Source organism: Bufo bufo, chromosome 1, assembly GCF_905171765.1.
Source record: "Bufo bufo chromosome 1, aBufBuf1.1, whole genome shotgun sequence".
NCBI lineage: Eukaryota > Metazoa > Chordata > Amphibia > Anura > Bufonidae > Bufo > Bufo bufo.
This window is the reverse complement of record NC_053389.1, coordinates 658,737,912-658,761,893: the sequence shown is the minus strand read 5'-3', so window position 1 is coordinate 658,761,893 and position 23,982 is coordinate 658,737,912.

Here is a 23,982-nt window from a genome sequence, read left to right as displayed (position 1 = left end):
AACCTGTCACACAGTGCAAAAAAAAACAGGTCTCACATTTCTATTCAAGCAAATCTGTACTGTTTTAGCTGGTCAAGTTATTTGTAGCGACCGTAAAAGCCCTTTTTTTTTCTGGGTTGAAAAACTATTCCCAAATTTGCCATTCTCAAAATAACTAGTTTCTGGTATTTGAGGCCTACTTGAAATCTATCCCAAAAAGGATATCTTACATTGAAGGTACTGATAGTGTCATTCAGAAAAACCTAAGACACACGCTACCGTGCAGATAGAAGTCTGATTCTGAGATTAAACCTTAACCTGTCACACAGTGCAAAAAAAAACAGGTCTCACATTTCTATTCAAGCAAATCTGTACTGTTTTAGCTGGTCAAGTTATTTGTAGTGACCGTAAAAGCACATTTTTTTTTCTGGGTTGAAAAACTATTCCCAAATTTGCCATTCTCAAAATAACTAGTTTCTGGTATTTGAGGCCTATTTGAAATCTATCCCAAAAAGGATATCTTACATTGAAGGTACTGATAGTGTCATTCAGAAAAACCTAAGACACACGCTACCGTGCAGATAGAAGTCTGATTCTGTGATTAAACCTTAACCTGTCACACAGTGCAAAAAAAAAACAGGTCTCACATTTCTATTCAAGAAAATCTGTACTGTTTTAGCTGGTCAAGTTATTTGTAGCGACCGTAAAAGCCCTTTTTTTTTCTGGGTTGAAAAACTATTCCCAAATTTGCCATTCTCAAAATAACTAGTTTCTGGTATTTGAGGCCTACTTGAAATCTATCCCAAAAAGGATATCTTACATTGAAGGTACTGATAGTGTCATTCAGAAAAACCTAAGACACACGCTACCGTGCAGATAGAAGTCTGATTCTGAGATTAAACCTTAACCTGTCACACAGTGCAAAAAAAAAACAGGTCTCACATTTCTATTCAAGCAAATCTGTACTGTTTTAGCTGGTCAAGTTATTTGTAGTGACCGTAAAAGCACATTTTTTTTTCTGGGTTGAAAAACTATTCCCAAATTTGCCATTCTCAAAATAACTAGTTTCTGGTATTTGAGGCCTACTTGAAATCTATCCCAAAAAGGATATCTTACATTGAAGGTACTGATAGTGTCATTCAGAAAAACCTAAGACACACGCTACCGTGCAGATAGAAGTCTGATTCTGTGATTAAACCTTAACCTGTCACACAGTGCAAAAAAAAAAACTGGTCTCACATTTCTTTTCAAGCAAATCTGTACTGTTTTAGCTGGTCAAGTTATTTGTAGTGACCGTAAAAGCACATTTTTTTTTCTGGGTTGAAAAACTATTCCCAAATTTGCCATTCTCAAAATAACTCGTTTCTGGTATTTGAGGCCTACTTGAAATCTATCCCAAAAAGGATATCTTACATTAAATGTACTGATAGTGTCATTCAGAAAAACCTAAGACACACGCTACCGTGCAGATAGAAGTCTGATTCTGTGATTAAACCTTAACCTGTCACACAGTGCAAAAAAAAAACAGGTCTCACATTTCTATTCAAGCAAATCTGTACTGTTTTAGCTGGTCAAGTTATTTGTAGCGACCGTAAAAGCCCTTTTTTGTTCTGGGTTGAAAAACTATTCCCAAATTTGCCATTCTCAAAATAACTAGTTTCTGGTATTTGAGGCCTACTTGAAATCTATCCCAAAAAGGATATCTTACATTGAAGGTACTGATAGTGTCATTCAGAAAAACCTAAGACACACGCTACCGTGCAGATAGAAGTCTGATTCTGTGATTAAACCTTAACCTGTCACACAGTGCAAAAAAAAACAGGTCTCACAATTCTATTCAAGCAAATCTGTACTGTTTTAGCTGGTCAAGTTATTTGTAGCGACCGTAAAAGCACTTTTTTTTTCTGGTTTGAAAAACTATTCCCAAATTTGCCATTCTTTAAATAACTAGTTTCTGGTATTTGAGGCCTACTTGAAATCTATTCCAAAAAGGATATCTTACATTGAAGGTACTGATAGTGTCATTCAGAAAAACCTAAGACACACGCTACCGTGCAGATAGAAGTCTGATTCTGAGATTAAACCTTAACCTGTCACACAGTGCAAAAAAAACAGGTCTCACATTTCTATTCAAGCAAATCTGTACTGTTTTAGCTGGTCAAGTTATTTGTAGTGACCGTAAAAGCACTTTTTTTTTTCTGGGTTGAAAAACTATTCCCAAATTTGCCATTCTCAAAATAACTAGTTTCTGGTATTTGAGGCCTACTTGAAATCTATCCCAAAAAGGATATCTTACATTGAAGGTACTGATAGTGTCATTCAGAAAAACCTAAGACACACGCTACCGTGCAGATAGAAGTCTGATTCTGAGATTAAACCTTAACCTGTCACACAGTGCAAAAAAAAACAGGTCTCACATTTCTATTCAAGCAAATCTGTACTGTTTTAGCTGGTCAAGTTATTTGTAGCGACCGTAAAAGCCCTTTTTTTTTCTGGGTTGAAAAACTATTCCCAAATTTGCCATTCTCAAAATAACTAGTTTCTGGTATTTGAGGCCTACTTGAAATCTATCCCAAAAAGGATATCTTACATTGAAGGTACTGATAGTGTCATTCAGAAAAACCTAAGACACACGCTACCGTGCAGATAGAAGTCTGATTCTGAGATTAAACCTTAACCTGTCACACAGTGCAAAAAAAAACAGGTCTCACATTTCTATTCAAGCAAATCTGTACTGTTTTAGCTGGTCAAGTTATTTGTAGTGACCGTAAAAGCACATTTTTTTTTCTGGGTTGAAAAACTATTCCCAAATTTGCCATTCTCAAAATAACTAGTTTCTGGTATTTGAGGCCTATTTGAAATCTATCCCAAAAAGGATATCTTACATTGAAGGTACTGATAGTGTCATTCAGAAAAACCTAAGACACACGCTACCGTGCAGATAGAAGTCTGATTCTGTGATTAAACCTTAACCTGTCACACAGTGCAAAAAAAAAACAGGTCTCACATTTCTATTCAAGCAAATCTGTACTGTTTTAGCTGGTCAAGTTATTTGTAGCGACCGTAAAAGCCCTTTTTTTTTCTGGGTTGAAAAACTATTCCCAAATTTGCCATTCTCAAAATAACTAGTTTCTGGTATTTGAGGCCTACTTGAAATCTATCCCAAAAAGGATATCTTACATTGAAGGTACTGATAGTGTCATTCAGAAAAACCTAAGACACACGCTACCGTGCAGATAGAAGTCTGATTCTGAGATTAAACCTTAACCTGTCACACAGTGCAAAAAAAAAACAGGTCTCACATTTCTATTCAAGCAAATCTGTACTGTTTTAGCTGGTCAAGTTATTTGTAGTGACCGTAAAAGCACATTTTTTTTTCTGGGTTGAAAAACTATTCCCAAATTTGCCATTCTCAAAATAACTAGTTTCTGGTATTTGAGGCCTACTTGAAATCTATCCCAAAAAGGATATCTTACATTGAAGGTACTGATAGTGTCATTCAGAAAAACCTAAGACACACGCTACCGTGCAGATAGAAGTCTGATTCTGTGATTAAACCTTAACCTGTCACACAGTGCAAAAAAAAAAACTGGTCTCACATTTCTTTTCAAGCAAATCTGTACTGTTTTAGCTGGTCAAGTTATTTGTAGCGACCGTAAAAGCACATTTTTTTTTCTGGGTTGAAAAACTATTCCCAAATTTGCCATTCTCAAAATAACTCGTTTCTGGTATTTGAGGCCTACTTGAAATCTATCCCAAAAAGGATATCTTACATTGAAGGTACTGATAGTGTCATTCAGAAAAACCTAAGACACACGCTACCGTGCAGATAGAAGTCTGATTCTGTGATTAAACCTTAACCTGTCACACAGTGCAAAAAAAAAACAGGTCTCACATTTCTATTCAAGCAAATCTGTACTGTTTTAGCTGGTCAAGTTATTTGTAGCGACCGTAAAAGCCCTTTTTTTTTCTGGGTTGAAAAACTATTCCCAAATTTGCCATTCTCAAAATAACTAGTTTCTGGTATTTGAGGCCTACTTGAAATCTATCCCAAAAAGGATATCTTACATTGAAGGTACTGATAGTGTCATTCAGAAAAACCTAAGACACACGCTACCGTGCAGATAGAAGTCTGATTCTGAGATTAAACCTTAACCTGTCACACAGTGCAAAAAAAAACAGGTCTCACATTTCTATTCAAGCAAATCTGTACTGTTTTAGCTGGTCAAGTTATTTGTACTGACCGTAAAAGCACATTTTTTTTTCTGGGTTGAAAAACTATTCCCAAATTTGCCATTCTCTAAATAACTAGTTTCTGGTATTTGAGGCCTACTTGAAATCTATTCCAAAAAGGATATCTTACATTGAAGGTACTGATAGTGTCATTCAGAAAAACCTAAGACACACGCTACCGTGCAGATAGAAGTCTGATTCTGTGATTAAACCTTAACCTGTCACACAGTGCAAAAAAAAACAGGTCTCACATTTCTATTCAAGCAAATCTGTACTGTTTTAGCTGGTCAAGTTATTTGTAGTGACCGTAAAAGCACTTTTTTTTTTCTGGGTTGAAAAACTATTCCCAAATTTGCCATTCTCAAAATAACTAGTTTCTGGTATTTGAGGCCTACTTGAAATCTATCCCAAAAAGGATATCTTACATTGAAGGTACTGATAGTGTCATTCAGAAAAACCTAAGACACATGCTACCGTGCAGATAGAAGTCTGATTCTGTGATTAAACCTTAACCTGTCACACAGTGCAAAAAAAAAACAGGTCTCACATTTCTATTCAAGCAAATCTGTACTGTTTTAGCTGGTCAAGTTATTTGTAGCGACCGTAAAAGCCCTTTTTTGTTCTGGGTTGAAAAACTATTCCCAAATTTGCCATTCTCAAAATAACTAGTTTCTGGTATTTGAGGCCTACTTGAAATCTATCCCAAAAAGGATATCTTACATTGAAGGTACTGATAGTGTCATTCAGAAAAACCTAAGACACACGCTACCGTGCAGATAGAAGTCTGATTCTGAGATTAAACCTTAACCTGTCACACAGTGCAAAAAAAAACAGGTCTCACATTTCTATTCAAGCAAATCTGTACTGTTTTAGCTGGTCAAGTTATTTGTACTGACCGTAAAAGCACATTTTTTTTTCTGGGTTGAAAAACTATTCCCAAATTTGCCATTCTCTAAATAACTAGTTTCTGGTATTTGAGGCCTACTTGAAATCTATCCCAAAAAGGATATCTTACATTGAAGGTACTGATAGTGTCATTCAGAAAAACCTAAGACACACGCTACCGTGCAGATAGAAGTCTGATTCTGTGATTAAACCTTAACCTGTCACACAGTGCAAAAAAAACAGGTCTCACATTTCTATTCAAGCAAATCTGTACTGTTTTAGCTGGTCAAGTTATTTGTAGTGACCGTAAAAGCACTTTTTTTTTTCTGGGTTGAAAAACTATTCCCAAATTTGCCATTCTCAAAATAACTAGTTTCTGGTATTTGAGGCCTACTTGAAATCTATCCCAAAAAGGATATCTTACATTGAAGGTACTGATAGTGTCATTCAGAAAAACCTAAGACACACGCTACCGTGCAGATAGAAGTCTGATTCTGTGATTAAACCTTAACCTGTCACACAGTGCAAAAAAAAAAACAGGTCTCACATTTCTATTCAAGCAAATCTGTACTGTTTTAGCTGGTCAAGTTATTTGTAGCGACCGTAAAAGCCCTTTTTTTTTCTGGGTTTAAAAACTATTCCCAAATTTGCCATTCTCAAACTAACTAGTTTCTGGTATTTGAGGCCTACTTGAAATCTATCCCAAAAAGGATATCTTACATTGAAGGTACTGATAGTGTCATTCAGAAAAACCTAAGACACACGCTACCGTGCAGATAGAAGTCTGATTCTGAGATTAAACCTTAACCTGTCACACAGTGCAAAAAAAAACAGGTCTCACATTTCTATTCAAGCAAATCTGTACTGTTTTAGCTGGTCAAGTTATTTGTAGTGACCGTAAAAGCACATTTTTTTTTCTGGGTTGAAAAACTATTCCCAAATTTGCCATTCTCTAAATAACTAGTTTCTGGTATTTGAGGCCTACTTGAAATCGATCCCAAAAAGGATATCTTACATTGAAGGTACTGATAGTGTCATTCAGAAAAACCTAAGACACACGCTACCGTGCAGATAGAAGTCTGATTCTGAGATTAAACCTTAACCTGTCACACAGTGCAAAAAAAAACAGGTCTCACATTTCTATTCAAGCAAATCTGTACTGTTTTAGCTGGTCAAGTTATTTGTAGTGACCGTAAAAGCACTTTTTTTTTTCTGGGTTGAAAAACTATTCACAAATTTGCCATTCTCAAAATAACTAGTTTCTGGTATTTGAGGCCTACTTGAAATCTATCCCAAAAAGGATATCTTACATTGAAGGTACTGATAGTGTCATTCAGAAAAACCTAAGACACACGCTACCGTGCAGATAGAAGTCTGATTCTGTGATTAAACCTTAACCTGTCACACAGTGCAAAAAAAAAAACTGGTCTCACATTTCTTTTCAAGCAAATCTGTACTGTTTTAGCTGGTCAAGTTATTTGTAGCGACCGTAAAAGCACATTTTTTTTTCTGGGTTGAAAAACTATTCCCAAATTTGCCATTCTCAAAATAACTAGTTTCTGGTATTTGAGGCCTACTTGAAATCTATCCCAAAAAGGATATCTTACATTGAAGGTACTGATAGTGTCATTCAGAAAAACCTAAGACACACGCTACCGTGCAGATAGAAGTCTGATTCTGTGATTAAACCTTAACCTGTCACACAGTGCAAAAAAAAAAACAGGTCTCACATTTCTATTCAAGCAAATCTGTACTGTTTTAGCTGGTCAAGTTATTTGTAGCGACCGTAAAAGCCCTTTTTTGTTCTGGGTTGAAAAACTATTCCCAAATTTGCCATTCTCAAAATAACTAGTTTCTGGTATTTGAGGCCTACTTGAAATCTATCCCAAAAAGGATATCTTACATTGAAGGTACTGATAGTGTCATTCAGAAAAACCTAAGACACACGCTACCGTGCAGATAGAAGTCTGATTCTGTGATTAAACCTTAACCTGTCACACAGTGCAAAAAAAAAAACAGGTCTCACATTTCTATTCAAGCAAATCTGTACTGTTTTAGCTGGTCAAGTTATTTGTAGCGACCGTAAAAGCCCTTTTTTGTTCTGGGTTGAAAAACTATTCCCAAATTTGCCATTCTCAAAATAACTAGTTTCTGGTATTTGAGGCCTACTTGAAATCTATCCCAAAAAGGATATCTTACATTGAAGGTACTGATAGTGTCATTCAGAAAAACCTAAGACACACGCTACCGTGCAGATAGAAGTCTGATTCTGAGATTAAACCTTAACCTGTCACACAGTGCAAAAAAAAACAGGTCTCACATTTCTATTCAAGCAAATCTGTACTGTTTTAGCTGGTCAAGTTATTTGTACTGACCGTAAAAGCACATTTTTTTTTCTGGGTTGAAAAACTATTCCCAAATTTGCCATTCTCTAAATAACTAGTTTCTGGTATTTGAGGCCTACTTGAAATCTATTCCAAAAAGGATATCTTACATTGAAGGTACTGATAGTGTCATTCAGAAAAACCTAAGACACACGCTACCGTGCAGATAGAAGTCTGATTCTGAGATTAAACCTTAACCTGTCACACAGTGCAAAAAAAAACAGGTCTCACATTTCTATTCAAGCAAATCTGTACTGTTTTAGCTGGTCAAGTTATTTGTAGTGACCGTAAAAGCACTTTTTTTTTTCTGGGTTGAAAAACTATTCCCAAATTTGCCATTCTCAAAATAACTAGTTTCTGGTATTTGAGGCCTACTTGAAATATATCCAAAAAAGGATATCTTACATTGAAGGTACTGATAGTGTCATTCAGAAAAACCTAAGACACACGCTAATGTGCAGATAGAAGTCTGATTCTGTGATTAAACCTTAACCTGTCACACAGTGCAAAAAAAAAAACAGGTCTCACATTTCTATTCAAGCAAATCTGTACTGTTTTAGCTGGTCAAGTTATTTGTAGCGACCGTAAAAGCACATTTTTTTTTCTGGGTTGAAAAACTATTCCCAAATTTGCCATTCTCAAAATAACTAGTTTCTGAAATTTGAGGCCTACTTGAAATCTATCCCAAAAAGGATATCTTACATTGAAGGTACTGATAGTGTCATTCAGAAAAACCTAAGACACACGCTACCGTGCAGATAGAAGTCTGATTCTGTGATTAAACCTTAACCTGTCACACAGTGCAAAAAAAAAACAGATCTCACATTTCTATTCAAGCAAATCTGTACTGTTTTAGCTGGTCAAGTTATTTGTAGCGACCGTAAAAGCCCTTTTTTTTCTGGGTTGAAAAACTATTCCCAAATTTGCCATTCTCAAAATAACTAGTTTCTGGTATTTGAGGCCTACTTGAAATCTATCCCAAAAAGGATATCTTACATTGAAGGTACTGATAGTGTCATTCAGAAAAACCTAAGACACACGCTACCGTGCAGATAGAAGTCTGATTCTGTGATTAAACCTTAACCTGTCACACAGTGCAAAAAAAAACAGGTCTCACATTTCTATTCAAGCAAATCTGTACTGTTTTAGCTGGTCAAGTTATTTGTAGCGACCGTAAAAGAACATTTTTTTTTTCTGGGTTGAAAAACTATTCCCAAATTTGCCATTCTCAAAATTGTGGTGAACGGGAACAATAAGGAAAACATCTAATAAGGGACGCGGACGTGGACATGGTCGTGGTGGTGTTAGTGGACCCTCTGGTGCTGGGAGAGGACGTGGCCGTTCTGCCACAGCCACACGTCCTAGTGTACCAACTACCTCAGGTCCCAGTAGCCGCCAGAATTTACAGGGATATTTGGTGGGGCCCAATGCTGTTCTAAGGATGGTAAGGCCTGAGCAGGTACAGGCATTAGTCAATTGGGTGGCCGATAGTGCATCCAGCACGTTCACATTATCTCCCACCCAGTCTTCTGCAGAAAGCGCACAGATGGCGCATGAAAACCAAGCCCATCAGTCTGTCACATCACCCCCATGCATATCAGGGAAACTGTCTGAGCCTCAAGTTATGCAGCAGTCTCTTATGCTGTTTGAAGACTCTGCTGCCAGGGTTTCCCAAGGGCATCCACCTAGCTCCTCACCAGGGGTGGAAGAGATATAATGCACTAACGCACAACCACTTATGTTTCCTGATGATGAGGACATGGGAATACCACCTCAGCACGTCTCTGATGATGACGAAACACAGGTGCCAACTGCTGCGTCTTTCTGCAGTGTGCAGACTGAACAGGAGGTCAGGGATCAAGACTGGGTGGAAAACGATGCAGGGGACGATGAGGTCCTAGACCCCACATGGAATGAAGGTCGTGCCACTGACTTTCACAGTTCGGAGGAAGAGGCAGTGGTGAGACCGAGCCAACAGCGTAGCAAAAGAGGGAGCAGTGGGCAAAATCAGAACACCAGCCGCCAAGAGACTCCGCCTGCTACTGACCGCCGCCATCTGGGACCGAGCACCCCAAAGGCAGCTTCAAGGAGTTCCCTGGCATGGCACTTCTTCAAACAATGAGCTGACGACAAGACCCGAGTGGTTTGCACGCTGTGCCATCAGAGCCTGAAGCGAGGCATTAACGTTCTGAACCTTAGCACAACCTGCATGACCAGGCACCTGCATGCAAAGCATGAACTGCAGTGGAGCAAACACCTTAAAAACAAGGAAGTCACTCAGGCTCCCCCTGCTGCCTCTTCTGCTGCTGCAGCCTCGGCCTCTTCTGCTGCTGCCGCCGCCTCGGCCTCTGCCTATGGAGGGACGTTGGCACCTGCCGCCCAGCAAACATGGGATGTACCACCAACACCACCACCTGCGTCACCAAGCATCTCAACCATGTCACACGGCAGCGTTCATCTCTCCATCTCACAAACATTTGAGAGAAAGCGTAAATTCCCACCTAGCCACCCTCGATCCCTGGCCCTGAATGCCAGCATTTCTAAACTACTGGCCTATGAAATGCTGTCATTTAGGCTGGTGGACACACACAGCTTCAAACAGCTCATGTCGCTTGCTGTCCCACAGTATGTTGTTCCCAGCCGCCACTACTTCTCCAAGAGAGCCGTGCCTTCCCTGCACAAACAAGTGTCCGATAAAATCAAGTGTGCACTGCGCAACGCCATCTGTGGCAAGGTCCACCTAACCACAGATACGTGGACCAGTAAGCACGGCCAGGGACGCTATATCTCCCTAACTGCACACTGGGTAAATGTAGTGGCGGCTGGGCCCCAGGCGGAGAGCTGTTTGGCGCACGTCCTTCCGCCGCCAAGGATCGCAGGGCAACATTCTTTGCCTCCTGTCTCCTCCTCCTCCTACTCTGCTTCCTCCTCCTCTTCTTCCACCTGCTCATCCAGTCAGCCACACACCTTCACCACCAACTTCAGCACAGCCCGGGGTAAACGTCAGCAGGCCATTCTGAAACTCATATGTTTGGGGGACAGGCCCCACACCGCACAGGAGTTGTGGCGGGGTATAGAACAACAGACCGACGAGTGGTTGCTGCCGGTGAGCCTCAAGCCCGGCCTGGTGGTGTGCGATAATGGGCGAAATCTCGTTGAAGCTCTGGGACTAGCCGGTTTGACGCACATCCCTTGCCTGGCGCATGTGCTGAATTTGGTGGTGCAGAAGTTCATTCGCAACTACCCCGACATGTCAGAGCTGCTGCATAAAGTGCGTGCCGTCTGTTCGCACTTCCGGCGTTCACAACCTGTCGCTGCTCGCCTGTCTGCGCTACAGCGTAACTTCGGCCTTCCCGCTCACCGCCTCATATGCGACGTACCCACCAGGTGGAACTCCACCTTGCATATGCTGGACAGACTGTGCGAGCAGCAGCAGGCCATAGTGGAGTTTCAGCTGCAGCACGCATGGGTCAGTCGCACTGTGGATCAGACACACTTCACCACCAATGACTGGGCCTCCATGCGAGACCTGTGTGCCCTGTTGCGCTGTTTCGAGTACTCCACCAACATGGCCAGTGGCGATGACGCCGTTATCAGCGTTACAATACCACTTCTATGTCTCCTTGAGAAAACACTTAGGGCGATGATGGAAGAGGAGGTGGCCCAGGAGGAAGAGGAGGAAGAGGGGTCATTTTTAGCACTTTCAGGCCAGTCTCTTCGAAGTGACTCAGAGGGAGGTTTTTTGCAACACCAGAGGCCAGGTACAAATGTGGCCAGACAGGGCCCACTACTGGAGGACGAGGAGGACGAGGATGAGGAGGAGGTGGAGGAGGATGAGGATGAAGCATGTTCACAGCGGGGTGGCACCCAAAGCAGCTCGGGCCCATCACTGGTGCGTGGCTGGGGGGAACCACAGGACGATGACGATACGCCTCCCACAGAGGACAGCTTGTCCTTACCTCTGGGCAGCCTGGCACACATGAGCGACTACATGCTGCAGTGCCTGCGCAACGACAGCAGAGTTGCCCACATTTTAACGTGTGCGGACTACTGGGTTGCCACCCTGCTGGATCCCCGGTACAAAGACAATGTGCCCACCTTACTTCCTACACTGGAGCGTGATAGGAAGATGCGCGAGTACAAGCGCATGTTGGTAGACGCGCTACTGAGAGCATTCCCAAATGTCACAGGGGAACCAGTGGAAGCCCAAGGCGAAGGCAGAGGAGGAGCAAGAGGTCGCCAACGCAGCTGTGTCACGCCCAGCTCCTCTGAGGGCAGGGTTAGCATGGCAGAGATGTGGAAAAGTTTTGTCACCACGCCACAGCTAACTGCACCACCACCTGATACGGAACGTGTTAGCAGGAGGCAACATTTCACTAACATGGTGGAACAGTACCTGTGCACACCCCTCCACGTACTGACTGATGGTTCGGCCCCATTCAACTTCTGGGTCTCCAAATTGTCCACGTGGCCAGAGCTAGCCTTTTATGCCTTGGAGGTGCTGGCCTGCCCGGCGGCCAGCGTTTTGTCTGAACGTGTATTCAGCACGGCAGGGGGCGTCATTACAGACAAACGCAGCCGCCTGTCTACAGCCAATGTGGACAAGCTGACGTTCATAAAAATGAACCAGGCATGGATCCCACAGGACCTGTCCATCCCTTGTGCAGATTAGATATTAACTACCTCCCCATAACAATATATTATTCTACTCCAGGGCACTTCCTCATTCAATACTCTTTTTAATTTCATTTTACCATTATATTGCGGGGCAACCCAAAGTTGAATGAACCTCTCCTTTGTCTGGGTGTCGGGGCCTAAATGTGTGACAGTGGCCTGTTCCAGTGGTGGGCGACGTGAAGCCTGATTCTCTGCTATGACATGAAGACTTATTCTGTGCTGACATGAAGCCAGATTCTCTGTTACGCGACCTTTTCTCCTCTGCCTGGGTGCCTGGGCCTAAATATGTGACAGTGGCCTGTTCCAGTGGTGGGTGACGTGAAGCCTGATTCTCTGCTATGACATGAAGACAGATTCTGCGCTGACATAAGGCCAGATTCTCTGTTACGGGACCGCTCTCCTCTGTCTGGGTGCCGGGGCCTAAATGTGTGACAGTGGCCTGTTCCAGTGGTGGGTGACGTGAAGCCTGATTCTCTGCTATGACATGAAGACAGATTCTGTGCTGACATAAGGCAAGATTCTCTGTTACGCGACCTCTCTCCTCTGCCTGGGTGCCTGGGCCTAAATATGTGACAGTGGCCTGTTCAAGTGGTGGGTGACGTGAAGCCTGATTCTCTGCTATGACATGAAGACTGATTCTGCGCTGACATAAGGCCAGATTCTCTGTTACGGGACCTCTCTCCTCTGCCTGGGTGCCTGGGCCTAAATGTGTGACAGTGGCCTGTTCCAGTGGTGGGTGACGTGAAGCCTGATTCTCTGCTATGACATGAAGACAGATTCTGCGCTGACATAAGGCCAGATTCTCTGTTACGGGACCGCTCTCCTCTGTCTGGGTGCCGGGGCCTAAATGTGTGACAGTGGCCTGTTCCAGTGGTGGTTGACGTGAAGCCTGATTCTCTGCTATGACATGAAGACAGATTCTGTGCTGACATAAGGCCAGATTCTCTGTTACGCGACCTCTCTCCTCTGCCTGGGTGCCTGGGCCTAAATGTGTGACAGTGGCCTGTTCCAGTGGTGGGTGACGTGAATCCTGATTCTCTGCTATGACATGAAGACAGATTCTGTGCTGACATCAGGCCAGATTCTCTGTTACGGGACCTCTCTCCTCTGCCTGGGTGCCTGGGCCTAAATGTGTGACAGTGGCCTGTTCCAGTGGTGGGTGACGTGAAGCCTGATTCTCTGCTATGACATGAAGACAGATTCTGTGCTGACATAAGGCCAGATTCTCTGTTACGCGACCTCTCTCCTCTGCCTGGGTGCCTGGGCCTAAATGTGTGACAGTGGCCTGTTCCAGTGGTGGGTGACGTGAAGCTTGATTCTCTGCTATGACATGAAGACAGATTCTGCGCTGACATAAGGCCAGATTCTCTGTTACGGGACCGCTCTTCTCTGTCTGGGTGCCTGGGCCTAAATGTGTGACAGTGGCCTGTTCCAGTGGTGGGTGACGTGAAGCCTGATTCTCTGCTATGACATGAAGACAGATTCTGTGCTGACATGAAGCCAGATTCTCTGCTATGGCATGAAGAGACTGATTCTGTGCTGACATGAAGCCAGATTCTTTGCTATGGCATGAAGAGACTGATTCTCTGCTGACATAAGGCCAGATTCTCTGCTATGGGACCTCTGTCCAATTGATATTGGGTCATTTTTATTTTTTTAATTTTAATTTTAATTCATTTCCCTATCCACATTTGTTTGCAGGGGATTTACCTACATGTTGCTGCCTTTTGCAGCCCTCTAGCTCTTTCCTGGGCTGTTTTACAGCCTTTTTAGTGCCCAAAAGTTCGGGTCCCCATTGACTTCAATGTGGTTCGGGTTCGGGACGAAGTTCGGTTCGGGTTTGGATCCAGAACCCGAACATTTCCGGGAAGTTCGGCCGAACTTCTCGAACCCGAACATCCAGGTGTTCGCTCAACTCTACTCAAGAGCTTGCGCTTATGGTCGCCTCCTCTAATAGGGCGCAACACCTTCTCTATTCCCTGAACTGAGAAAGCCGCAGTATTCTGCTTGTGAACCACCGCAAAGTGTAAACTTGCAGCAGAAATATTTCACGTTTTAAAATGAGAAATATCTGAAAGGTGTTTGTGTACCCTAGTTTATATCTGCTGTGTAGTACACCCCACGTATTGTAACTGACATTCTTTACAAGTAATCACATATACTGCAAAATCAGTGTTGCAGTTCAAAAGCTGATTTATTTTATAGGTTTTACCATTAGCTGTGGACGTAATACTTTTGCTAACATCCATATGTCCACAGCAAATGCACCTGTTGCTGCCGCATTTGTAATTGCCTTTATAAGATAACCAGGACTGGTGACCTTTGGGTTGATCATAAAGCATACTAGGACTGATCTTTTGTCCCACTGTAGGTGCCCTGCGTGCCACACATCTTACACCCGAGGACACCATACCGTCCCATCCCTGATCGCCGTTCAGAACAGGTAAATGACTTCTGACGATGTCACATACCTTCACATATTCCTCACTGTAAGTAGTCACAAAGGTAATTGGTTTATCCCCAACTGAGGTAAAATTAACATTTTTCTTGAATTTTTTATTCCAATTTTTATTTTTCGCTTTGTTTTTATGTTGAGTTTCTGTTAACCCTTTATGGGGGGAAAAACTAATTATACCTTTCTTGGACTTGACTGATGTGATGGCATCCTGTATATTTCTGTTGCAATATTTCCTTGCCTGTAATCTCCCTGCGACAGCTTGTGCCTCATCCATAAAAGCCGCATCATCAGAATAGTTGCCCTGATTATTTCTCCCCTTGGTATATTTTTCACCACATGGGGGGGATGACAGGATGTGGCCAGGAAAGTGGTGTTGCCTGCAGTGTTTTTTCTAAAGATGGAAGTCTGGACCACTCCCGTGGCTACATTCCCTTGAAGGCAAAGATCCAAGAAGGATATGGATATCCCATTGGAGGACAGGCAAAGTCCATGCTGACTCACTACCACAGCAGACTCCCTATGCAAGTTCCTGCAAGGCACAGTGTTCTACACCACTAAACTGTTTCTCCAGCTAGGAAATACAGTGGATATAAAAAGTCTACACACCCCTGTTAAAATGTCAGGTTTCTGTGCTGTAAAAAAATGAGACAAAGATAAATAATTTCAGAACTTTTTCACCTTTAATGTGACCTATAAACTGTACAACTCAATTGAAAAACAAACTGAAATATTTTAGGTGGAGGGAAGAAAAAAACAAAACTAAGTGTGCACACCCTCTTATAACTTTGGATGTAGCTGTGTTCAGAATTAAGCAATCACATTCAAAATCATGTTAAATGTGAGTCAGCATACACCTGCCATCATTTAAAGTGCCTCTGATTAACCCCAAATAAAGTTCAGCTGCTCTAGTTGGTCTTTCCTGAAATTTGCTTAGTCTCATCCCACAGCAAAAGCCATGATCCACAGAAAGCGTCAGAGGGATCTCATTGTTAAAAGATATCAGTCAGGAAAAGGGTACAATTTTTTTTTCCAAGGCATTAGATATACCATGGAACACAGTGAAGACAGTCATTATCAAGTGGAGAAAATATGGCACAACAGTGACATTACCAAGAACTGGACGTCACTCCAAAATTGATGTAAAGACGAGAAGAAAACTGGTCTGGGAGGCTAAAAAGAGGCCTACAGCAACATTAAAGGAGCTGCAGGAATATCTGGCAAGTACTGGCTGTGTGGTACATGTGACAACAATCTCCTGTATTGTTCATATGTCTGGGCTATAGGGTAGAGTGGCAAGACGAACGCCTATTCTTACAAAGAAAAACATCCAAGGCAGACTACATTTTGCAAAAGCACATCTGAAGTCTCCCAAAAGCATGTGGGAAAGGTGTTATGGTCTGATGAAACCAAGGTTGAATTTTTTGGCCTTAATTCCAAAAGAAATATTTGGCCCAAAAACAACACTGCAAATCACCAAAAGAACACCATACCCACAGTGAAGCATGGTGGTGGCAGTATAATGCTTTGGGACTGTTTTTCTTCAGCTGGAACTGGGGCCTTAGTTAAGCTAGAGGGAATTATGAACAGTTCCAAATACCAGTCAATATTGGCACAAAACCTTCAGGCTTCTGCTAGAAAGCTGAAAATGAAGAGGAACTTCATCTTTCAGCATGACAACGACCCAAAGCATACATCCAAATCAACAAAGGAATGGCTTCACCAGAAGAAGATTAAAGTTTTGGAATGTCCCAGCCAGAGCCCAGACCTGAATCCAATTAAAAATCTGTGAGGTGATCTGAAGAGGGCTGTGCACAGGAGATGCCCTCGCAATCTGACAGATTTGGAGTGTTTTTGCATAGAAGAGTGGGCAAATATTGCCAAGTCAAAATGTGCCATGCTGATAGACTCATACCCAAAAAGACTTTGTGCTGTAATAAAATCAAAAGGTGCTTCAACAAAGTATTAGTTTAAGGGCGTGCACACCATATTTTATTTTTATATTTTTTCTTCCCTCTACCTAAAAGATTTCAGTTTGTTTTTCAATTGAGTTGTACAGTTTTTAGGTCACATTAAAGGTGGAAAAAGTTCTGAAATGATTTATCTTTGTCTCATTTTTTGGCAGCACAGAAACCTGACATTTTAAGAGGTGTGTAGACTTTTTATATCCACTGTAGCTGTTTTATAACGCCATTCGCCACAAATAAATTCTGATCAAATCTTTTTGGAATATTCGACAAACTGACTGAATCAAATTTTTTAGAAATTGGCTCATTTCCAATTATAAGTTCCTAAAGTACAGAGTGTGGTGAATCTAATTGCCACACATGTTACTTTAGTGATTCTATTGCCGTTAGTAACCTCACTCAGGATAAAACATAGGCTTAAAATACATTCAACAAAACCAATTTTCCAAACCCAGCATATAAAGCTGAATCTAAAACATATTTGAAGGAAAAAAATATTATCAAAATTAACAGATACAGCAAAATTATTCTCCAAACCAGACCACCGTTTTGGTAGGGTTCTCATTAACTTGAATAGATGCCTTAGATGCAACTCAGGAAGGGTTACTGTTTATCATTGAAGAGACACAGGAGTATATGGAGACTTCCTTTTCAGCCAATGCTCCATGGGATAAAGTGTACAACCTTACTCATACCATTTAACAAAAATACAGTGCTGTCTACAGATGTTTGGCTGGTATTAGTTCATTTGCATACTTTTAATATGTAACATTACTTTAAAAAGTCCTCTTCATACATCAATGTGTTTCTCCAAAGAGAACCAGTAACCCCTGTGCTATGTCTAAGGTATTATATTCATCCAATCACTACCTAGTTCTGTACTAATGAGCGACAAGGATCACAAAACAATGCTGTCTACAGATGGGTGTCTCTGATTTGTCTGGTTAAGCTAATTTTAATATAATAAGAAGTTGTAGATGCATTTAACATATAGAACTGTAACGCCCCAGAGGTGCATTACCACCTTCGCACCCCACCACTATCTCCTATGGTTAACCACATGTCATCCTATGTATTAATTTTAAGGTCTTGCAAAATGTGTATTCATAATCTTGTTATGTAACTGTTTAAGTGTAATATGACTGGTTCACCAGCAGGTGGAAGCATCAACGGCAGAGCTACAGGTACATAGAATGGAACCTTCCTTTCCATTCTAACACCACCCTCTGTGGTGTGGTGGGCGTGTCCCACTTGCTGCAGGAAGGGTGGAGTTCCCGTGAGATTTAGTTCAGTTCAGCCTACCCACTCCTTGGGGAGAGGTCGATTAGCAGTGTACCCCCGGCCAAGGGAGGGTGTGCAGCAGGTGCATGTCCCTCCTGGACGAGCCCTGCCTGTACCAGCTGGAGCACCTTCTGCTCAGCTAGACATGGAGACAGGAACTGGAAGCCTCAGAAACCAGGAGTAGTGTTCCCTGGACAAAGCTAGAGACAGACCAAATTACAAAGCAAAGTGCAGCACCCAGAGAAAGCTAAGTTCTATAGCTATCTTGTCAGCACAGCAGAGCCAGCAAGCAACAGATGTAGCAGAGAGGAGTTTGCCTGCCACAGTTAATGCCAAAGCCTGCTGGAAACCAAGACAAAGCCTGTAAATCATTTGGAGGAACATTTATTGAAATTAAATCAGTAATTAACTGCATCACAAGGTCTAGACTCAATTTATTCTTTATCCCCTACTACTACTACTACTACCCCTTTTTGCTGTTTCGGAAGGCCATGCCTGGGGTTCCTGTATCCAGGTAGGAGCACAGTGACACGTGCATCAACATTAAGGGACATTATAGGCTACCCTACACCACTCTGGCATTCCTACACTGGATACCATCCACAGTATCACTAAAAGGGGGCCCTGTGCATTTGTTGCTTCACTGCAACTGGCATCACGACAAATATGTACTTTAAGAAACCCCAAGTGGTGCCCCTGCTGTATACCACAGAAAGAATACTGTACATTCAGTATTTTGAATTATACTAGAAGAACAGATTGATTCATAAATTAACACTAACATGACTGACAAGCCTGTTTTAGCTGTCTCTAAATGTATTATAAGTTCCTATAGTACCAAATGTGGTGAATCTAAGTGCCTTGCATGTCTCCTTAGTGATTCAATTGCTGTTATTAACTTCAATCATGATAAAATATAGGCTTAAAATAGATTTAACAAAACCAATTTTCCCAAATCCCATCAGCATATAAAGCTGAATCTAAAATTTGACATTGAAGAAAAGAAAATATTATCAAAATTAACATATATAGCAAAACTGTTCTGCTATCTGATAGAAGAGAAGAGGTGGCAGAAAAAGTCAGCTACTGTTTAAGGGGATAATGAAGAACTTTTATGTTACATTTTGTCTTACAGCATTTCGAGATTGGGGGGGGATAACTTTGCCCAATGATTATTGTAAGTTTCTCATCAAGCAATGTGATCCTATGTTCATAAATCCACAGACAAGGGAAATAAAGTAGAAAGAAATATAGTAGGCCATTGTTTCTAGTTCTGCACAACCCCTTTAAATTCTACTTGGTTTGTCCTCATGCATCTACAGAAAGGCTTTATTAGATACATTGAACCACAAAATATTGAGCTGATGTATAGCTAAAATAGTGTGGCACAGTGTTAGCCAGAAAAATATATGTGATGTTAAATACTTTTGCGTTAAAAAATGACAAAAGTATTATAGCAGAGATATCTTTTAGTTAGCCAATAAAGTTATCACTACTATAATATTTTTGTGATTTTTAACACAAAAGTATTTAACATCACTAAGATATTGAGCACATTGGTTAATTCCTAAATTTGACATGGATGCAATGGGAACAGAGACATTACTTTAATGTTACTTTAACCACTTCACATCCATTTACCCATTCCTGACAGAGCCTAATTTTGCAAATCTGACATGTCATTTTATGTGGTAATAACTTTGGAACGCTTTTACTTATCCAAGCCATTCTGAGAGTGTTTTTTTTCGTGACACATTGTATTTCATAACAGTGGTAAAGTTGAGTCACCTTTAGTTATAAAATAATCCAAAATTTGCAAAAAAAATTGGGAAATTTCCAATTTTCAAAATTTTTATTTCTCTGCTTTTAAAACAGAAAATGATACCTCATAAAATAATTATTTACTTAACATTACCCATATGTCTACTTTATGTTGGCATCATTTTGTAAATGTGATTTTATTTTATTAGGACGTTAGAATGCTTATAAATTTAGCAGCTATTCTTAAAATCTTTAAGAAAATTTCCAAAACCCACTTTTTAAGGACCAGTTCAGGTCTGAAGTCACTTTGTGGGGCTTACATAGTGTGAACCCCCATAAATGTCCCCATTGTAGAAACTACACCCCTCAAGTTACTAAAAACAGATTTTACAAACTTTGTTAACCCTTTAGGTGTTCCAAAAGAATTAAAGGCATATTTTCCATTTTAATATTTTTTCTTTAACACATCGAGGGTTAACAACCAAATAAAACTCAATATTTATTACTATGATTCTGTAGTTTACATAAACACCTCACATGTGGTCGTAAATTGATGTAAGGGCACACGGCAGGGTGCAGAAGAAAATGAGCACCAAGCGGTTTTTGGAAGGCAGATTTTGCTGAACTGGTTTTTAGATGCCATGTCCCATTTGAAGCCCCCCTGATGCACCCTTACAGTAAAAACTCTCAAAAAAACTAGGGGATAAGGTTCCAGTTGTATTGGTACCAGTTGTATTGGTACTATTTTGGGGTACATATGCTTTTTAATTGCTCTATATTAGGTTTTTTATGAGGCAAGGTATCCAAAAAATTGGCACTGTTTTTATTTTTTTATTTTTTACAACATTCATCTGACAGGGTAAATCATGTGATATTTTTATAGAGCAGGTTGTTACGGACGCAATGATATCAAATATGTCTACTTTGTTTGTTTCAGTTTTACATAATAAAGCATTTTTGAAAAAAAATGCTTTTGTATCTCCATTTTCTAAACGCCAATTGTTTTTTATTTTTATAATGATTGTTTTGTGCAGGGGCTCGTTTTTTACAGGAAGAGTTGATGTTTTTATTGGTAGCATTTTTGGGTACATATGATTTTTTTAATCATTCATTATTACACTTTATGGGGCAAAGTGACCAAAAATTGGTTGTTTCAGCACAGTTTTTATGTATTTATTTTTATAGCATTCACCTGAGGGGTTAGGTAATGTGGCATTTTTATAGAGAAGATCGTTACAGACGTGGCAATACAATAATATGTATGCTTTTTCTTATTTATTTAAGTTTTACGCAATAATAGCATTTATGAAACCCCAAAAAAATGATGTTTTAGTGTCTCCATAGTCTGAGAGCCATAGCTTTTTTATTTTTTGACCGATTGTCTTAGTTAGGATCTTATTTTTTGCAGTATGAGGTTATGGTTTTATTGGTACTATTTTGGGGGTCATATGCCTTTTTGATTACTTGGTGTTGCAATTTTTGTGATGTAAGGTGACAAAAAAATGGCTTTTTTGGCATTGTTTTTATTTTAAAAATTTACGGCGTTCACCTGAGGGGTTAGGTCATGTGATATTTTTATAGAGCTGGTTGTTACGGATGCAGCGATACCTAATATGTACATTTTTTTTTATTTATTTCACTTTAACACAATAATAGCATTTTTACACAAATAAAATGATGTTTCAATGTCTCCATGTTCTGAGAGCTATAGTTTTTTTTACTTTTTTGAGCGATTTTCTTATTTAGGGGCTCATTTTTTGTGGGATGAGTTGATTGCTACCATTTTGTGGGACATATGCCTTTTTTAATCACTTGGAGTTGCACTTTTTGTGATGTAAGGTGACAAAAATGGCTTTTTTGACACAGTTTGAATTTTTTAATGTTTTTATTTTTATTTTTATGGTGTTTATCGGACTGGGTGGATTATGTGATATATTTATATAGCCGGTCTTTACGGACACGGCAATACCAAATATATCTATTTTATATATTTTTTTCTATTTTTAACATTAAAATAAAAAAATTTAAATTACTTAATTGGGGACTTTTTTTATATATATGTGAAACCATATTTTTATTTTTTAAACACTTTATTTCATTTTATTTTTTATTTTACACTTTGCGTCCCCCATAAGGTCATACAAGACCTTTAGGGGACATTTAACTTCGCTTTTTTTTTCACTATTGATTTCTCCTGTAACTGGTGATGACATAGCCACAATTACAGGGGAAATACAGCCCCTAGAGAGGCTTTACAGCAGTATATAGTGCTGTACAGCCTCAGTGCAGGGCTGATTGAGGTCTTTAGAAGACCCGACAGCTCCTGCACTCTCCCTGCCCCGGTGGTCGCATAGCGCTTCCTGATCTGTATACACAGCGCTCGTTGAGCACTGTGTGTACAGCGATCTAGAAGGCAGGGACACCTGGGAACGGTTCCTGCCTTCTCTCTGGGTTGCCCTGCTATCACTGACAGCGGGCCCCCCGCTCAGCAAATCATACAGCTGTCATCTCTGAATGGACGTTCCAGAATGTCCATTCAGAGATAAACATCAACCCATAGGACTTTTATAACGTATAGGCGGATGTGAAGTGGTTAAAGTTTTGCTGAATCTTTTCCCCCAAAACTGTATATTAATCTGCTCAACTCCTTCTGATCTATAAGAAGCGGCCTGTAGGTTCAGTGCATTTTATGGTGAAAGGTCCTCTTTAAAGGGAACTAGTTATCTGGGAGGTTCTAGTTTGGTAAAGACTTGTGCAGTTCTGGTTGTAATCATGCCCATTCTGTCTTGATTGACTTCCCGCTCAGAAAAGCTAGCGGGAAGTCAATCTAGTGGCATGCTTTCTGAAGGACCAACCCTTCACCTTTTTCCCTAAATTGATATAGTAGAAGTCTAACTCAGGACTTCTCTCAATTAGCTAGACCAGAGAGTTGCTATAAAAAGCAAATCCTGCTCTGGTAACCTCAGCAAGCCCTTGCTTTATATATAGTAGCTACCCATTCATTTTAACTGGTGATGTTTAATACTATATACACGTGTGTAGAGAGACACTGCAGTTACAAAGTTGGTGTATTGATTTCATCATGAGGTTGTATGGACTTTGCTGCTAGGGATCAAGGTTACGTCTGCTGAGTTGGTAGTAGAAAATTGGTGCAGGCACTCTAGTGGCAGACCTACAAGAATGATCAGGGAGTACAAAGAGAAAACAGAATCTAATCCAGAAGAAACAGACATGGTCCATGCTGTAAACAAGGGAATAATACAGAGACATGCAAAGGTTAGTTTTCCAGGTAATATAAACAGGAACAGCAAACACGGGATTCATTTAGAAACAAGCCAGTAGTCAGTTCACTAGAAGGGTCAATATAGGCAGGAACAGGATACACTAAGGGACATTTACTAAGAATTGTGTTTTGATTTGCGGCAAATATATCAACTGTTTTCTCCAGAATTTTCACCATAAAGAATGCATCATACCAGAAATGAGTTATATATGGGTCAGGCTATCTAACTGGTGCATATCACGCCTCATGTATCATCCTCTTATTGACAGAAATGTCTAAAATTGTTGAGGACAATTAAGCCAGCTTATGTAGTGGTGTTTTGCGTAAAAATTTGCATTCATGGCAAAAAGATGAGACTTTTTATCAAAAAGTCGCATTTATAAAAAGAAAAGCCAACTTGTTGTGGGAACAAGTGATAGGTAAGCATTAAAGCAGGATCATATAAATTATCTAAGCAACAGTTTTTTGTCAGTAAATTGTAATCCAACAAAAACAAAAACATCCCGAGTCTGAGACAAAAGTCACAATTTACCAGTGGAAATGTTGCAAACATACTTCAAAAGTCGCAAATATGTTTAAAATCTGGTCAGTGCAGGAGAGGCTGAACTGGTGCATTTTAGTTTCAAAAAAGATGCATTTTAGTGCTACTGGTATTAAAATTTAGCAAAACGCAAATCAAGAGAAATAGGCAGATAATCAAGTTTATACGCTGCTCAAAAAAATAAAGGGAACACTTAAACAACACAATGTAACTCCAAGTCAATCACACTTCTGTGAAATCAAACTGTCCACTTAGGAAGCAACACTGAGTGACAATCAATTTCCCATGCTGTTGTGCAAATGGGATAGACAACAGGTGGAAATTATAGGCAATTAGCAAGACACCCCCAATAAAGAAGTGGTTCTGCAGGTGGTAACCACAGACCACTTCTCAGTTCCTATGCTTCCTGGCTGATGTTTTGGTCACTTTTGAATGCTGGCGGTGCTTTCACTCTGGTGGTAGCATGAGACGGAGTCTACAACCCACACAAGTGGCTCAAGTAGTGCAGCTTATCCAGGATGGCACATCAATGCGAG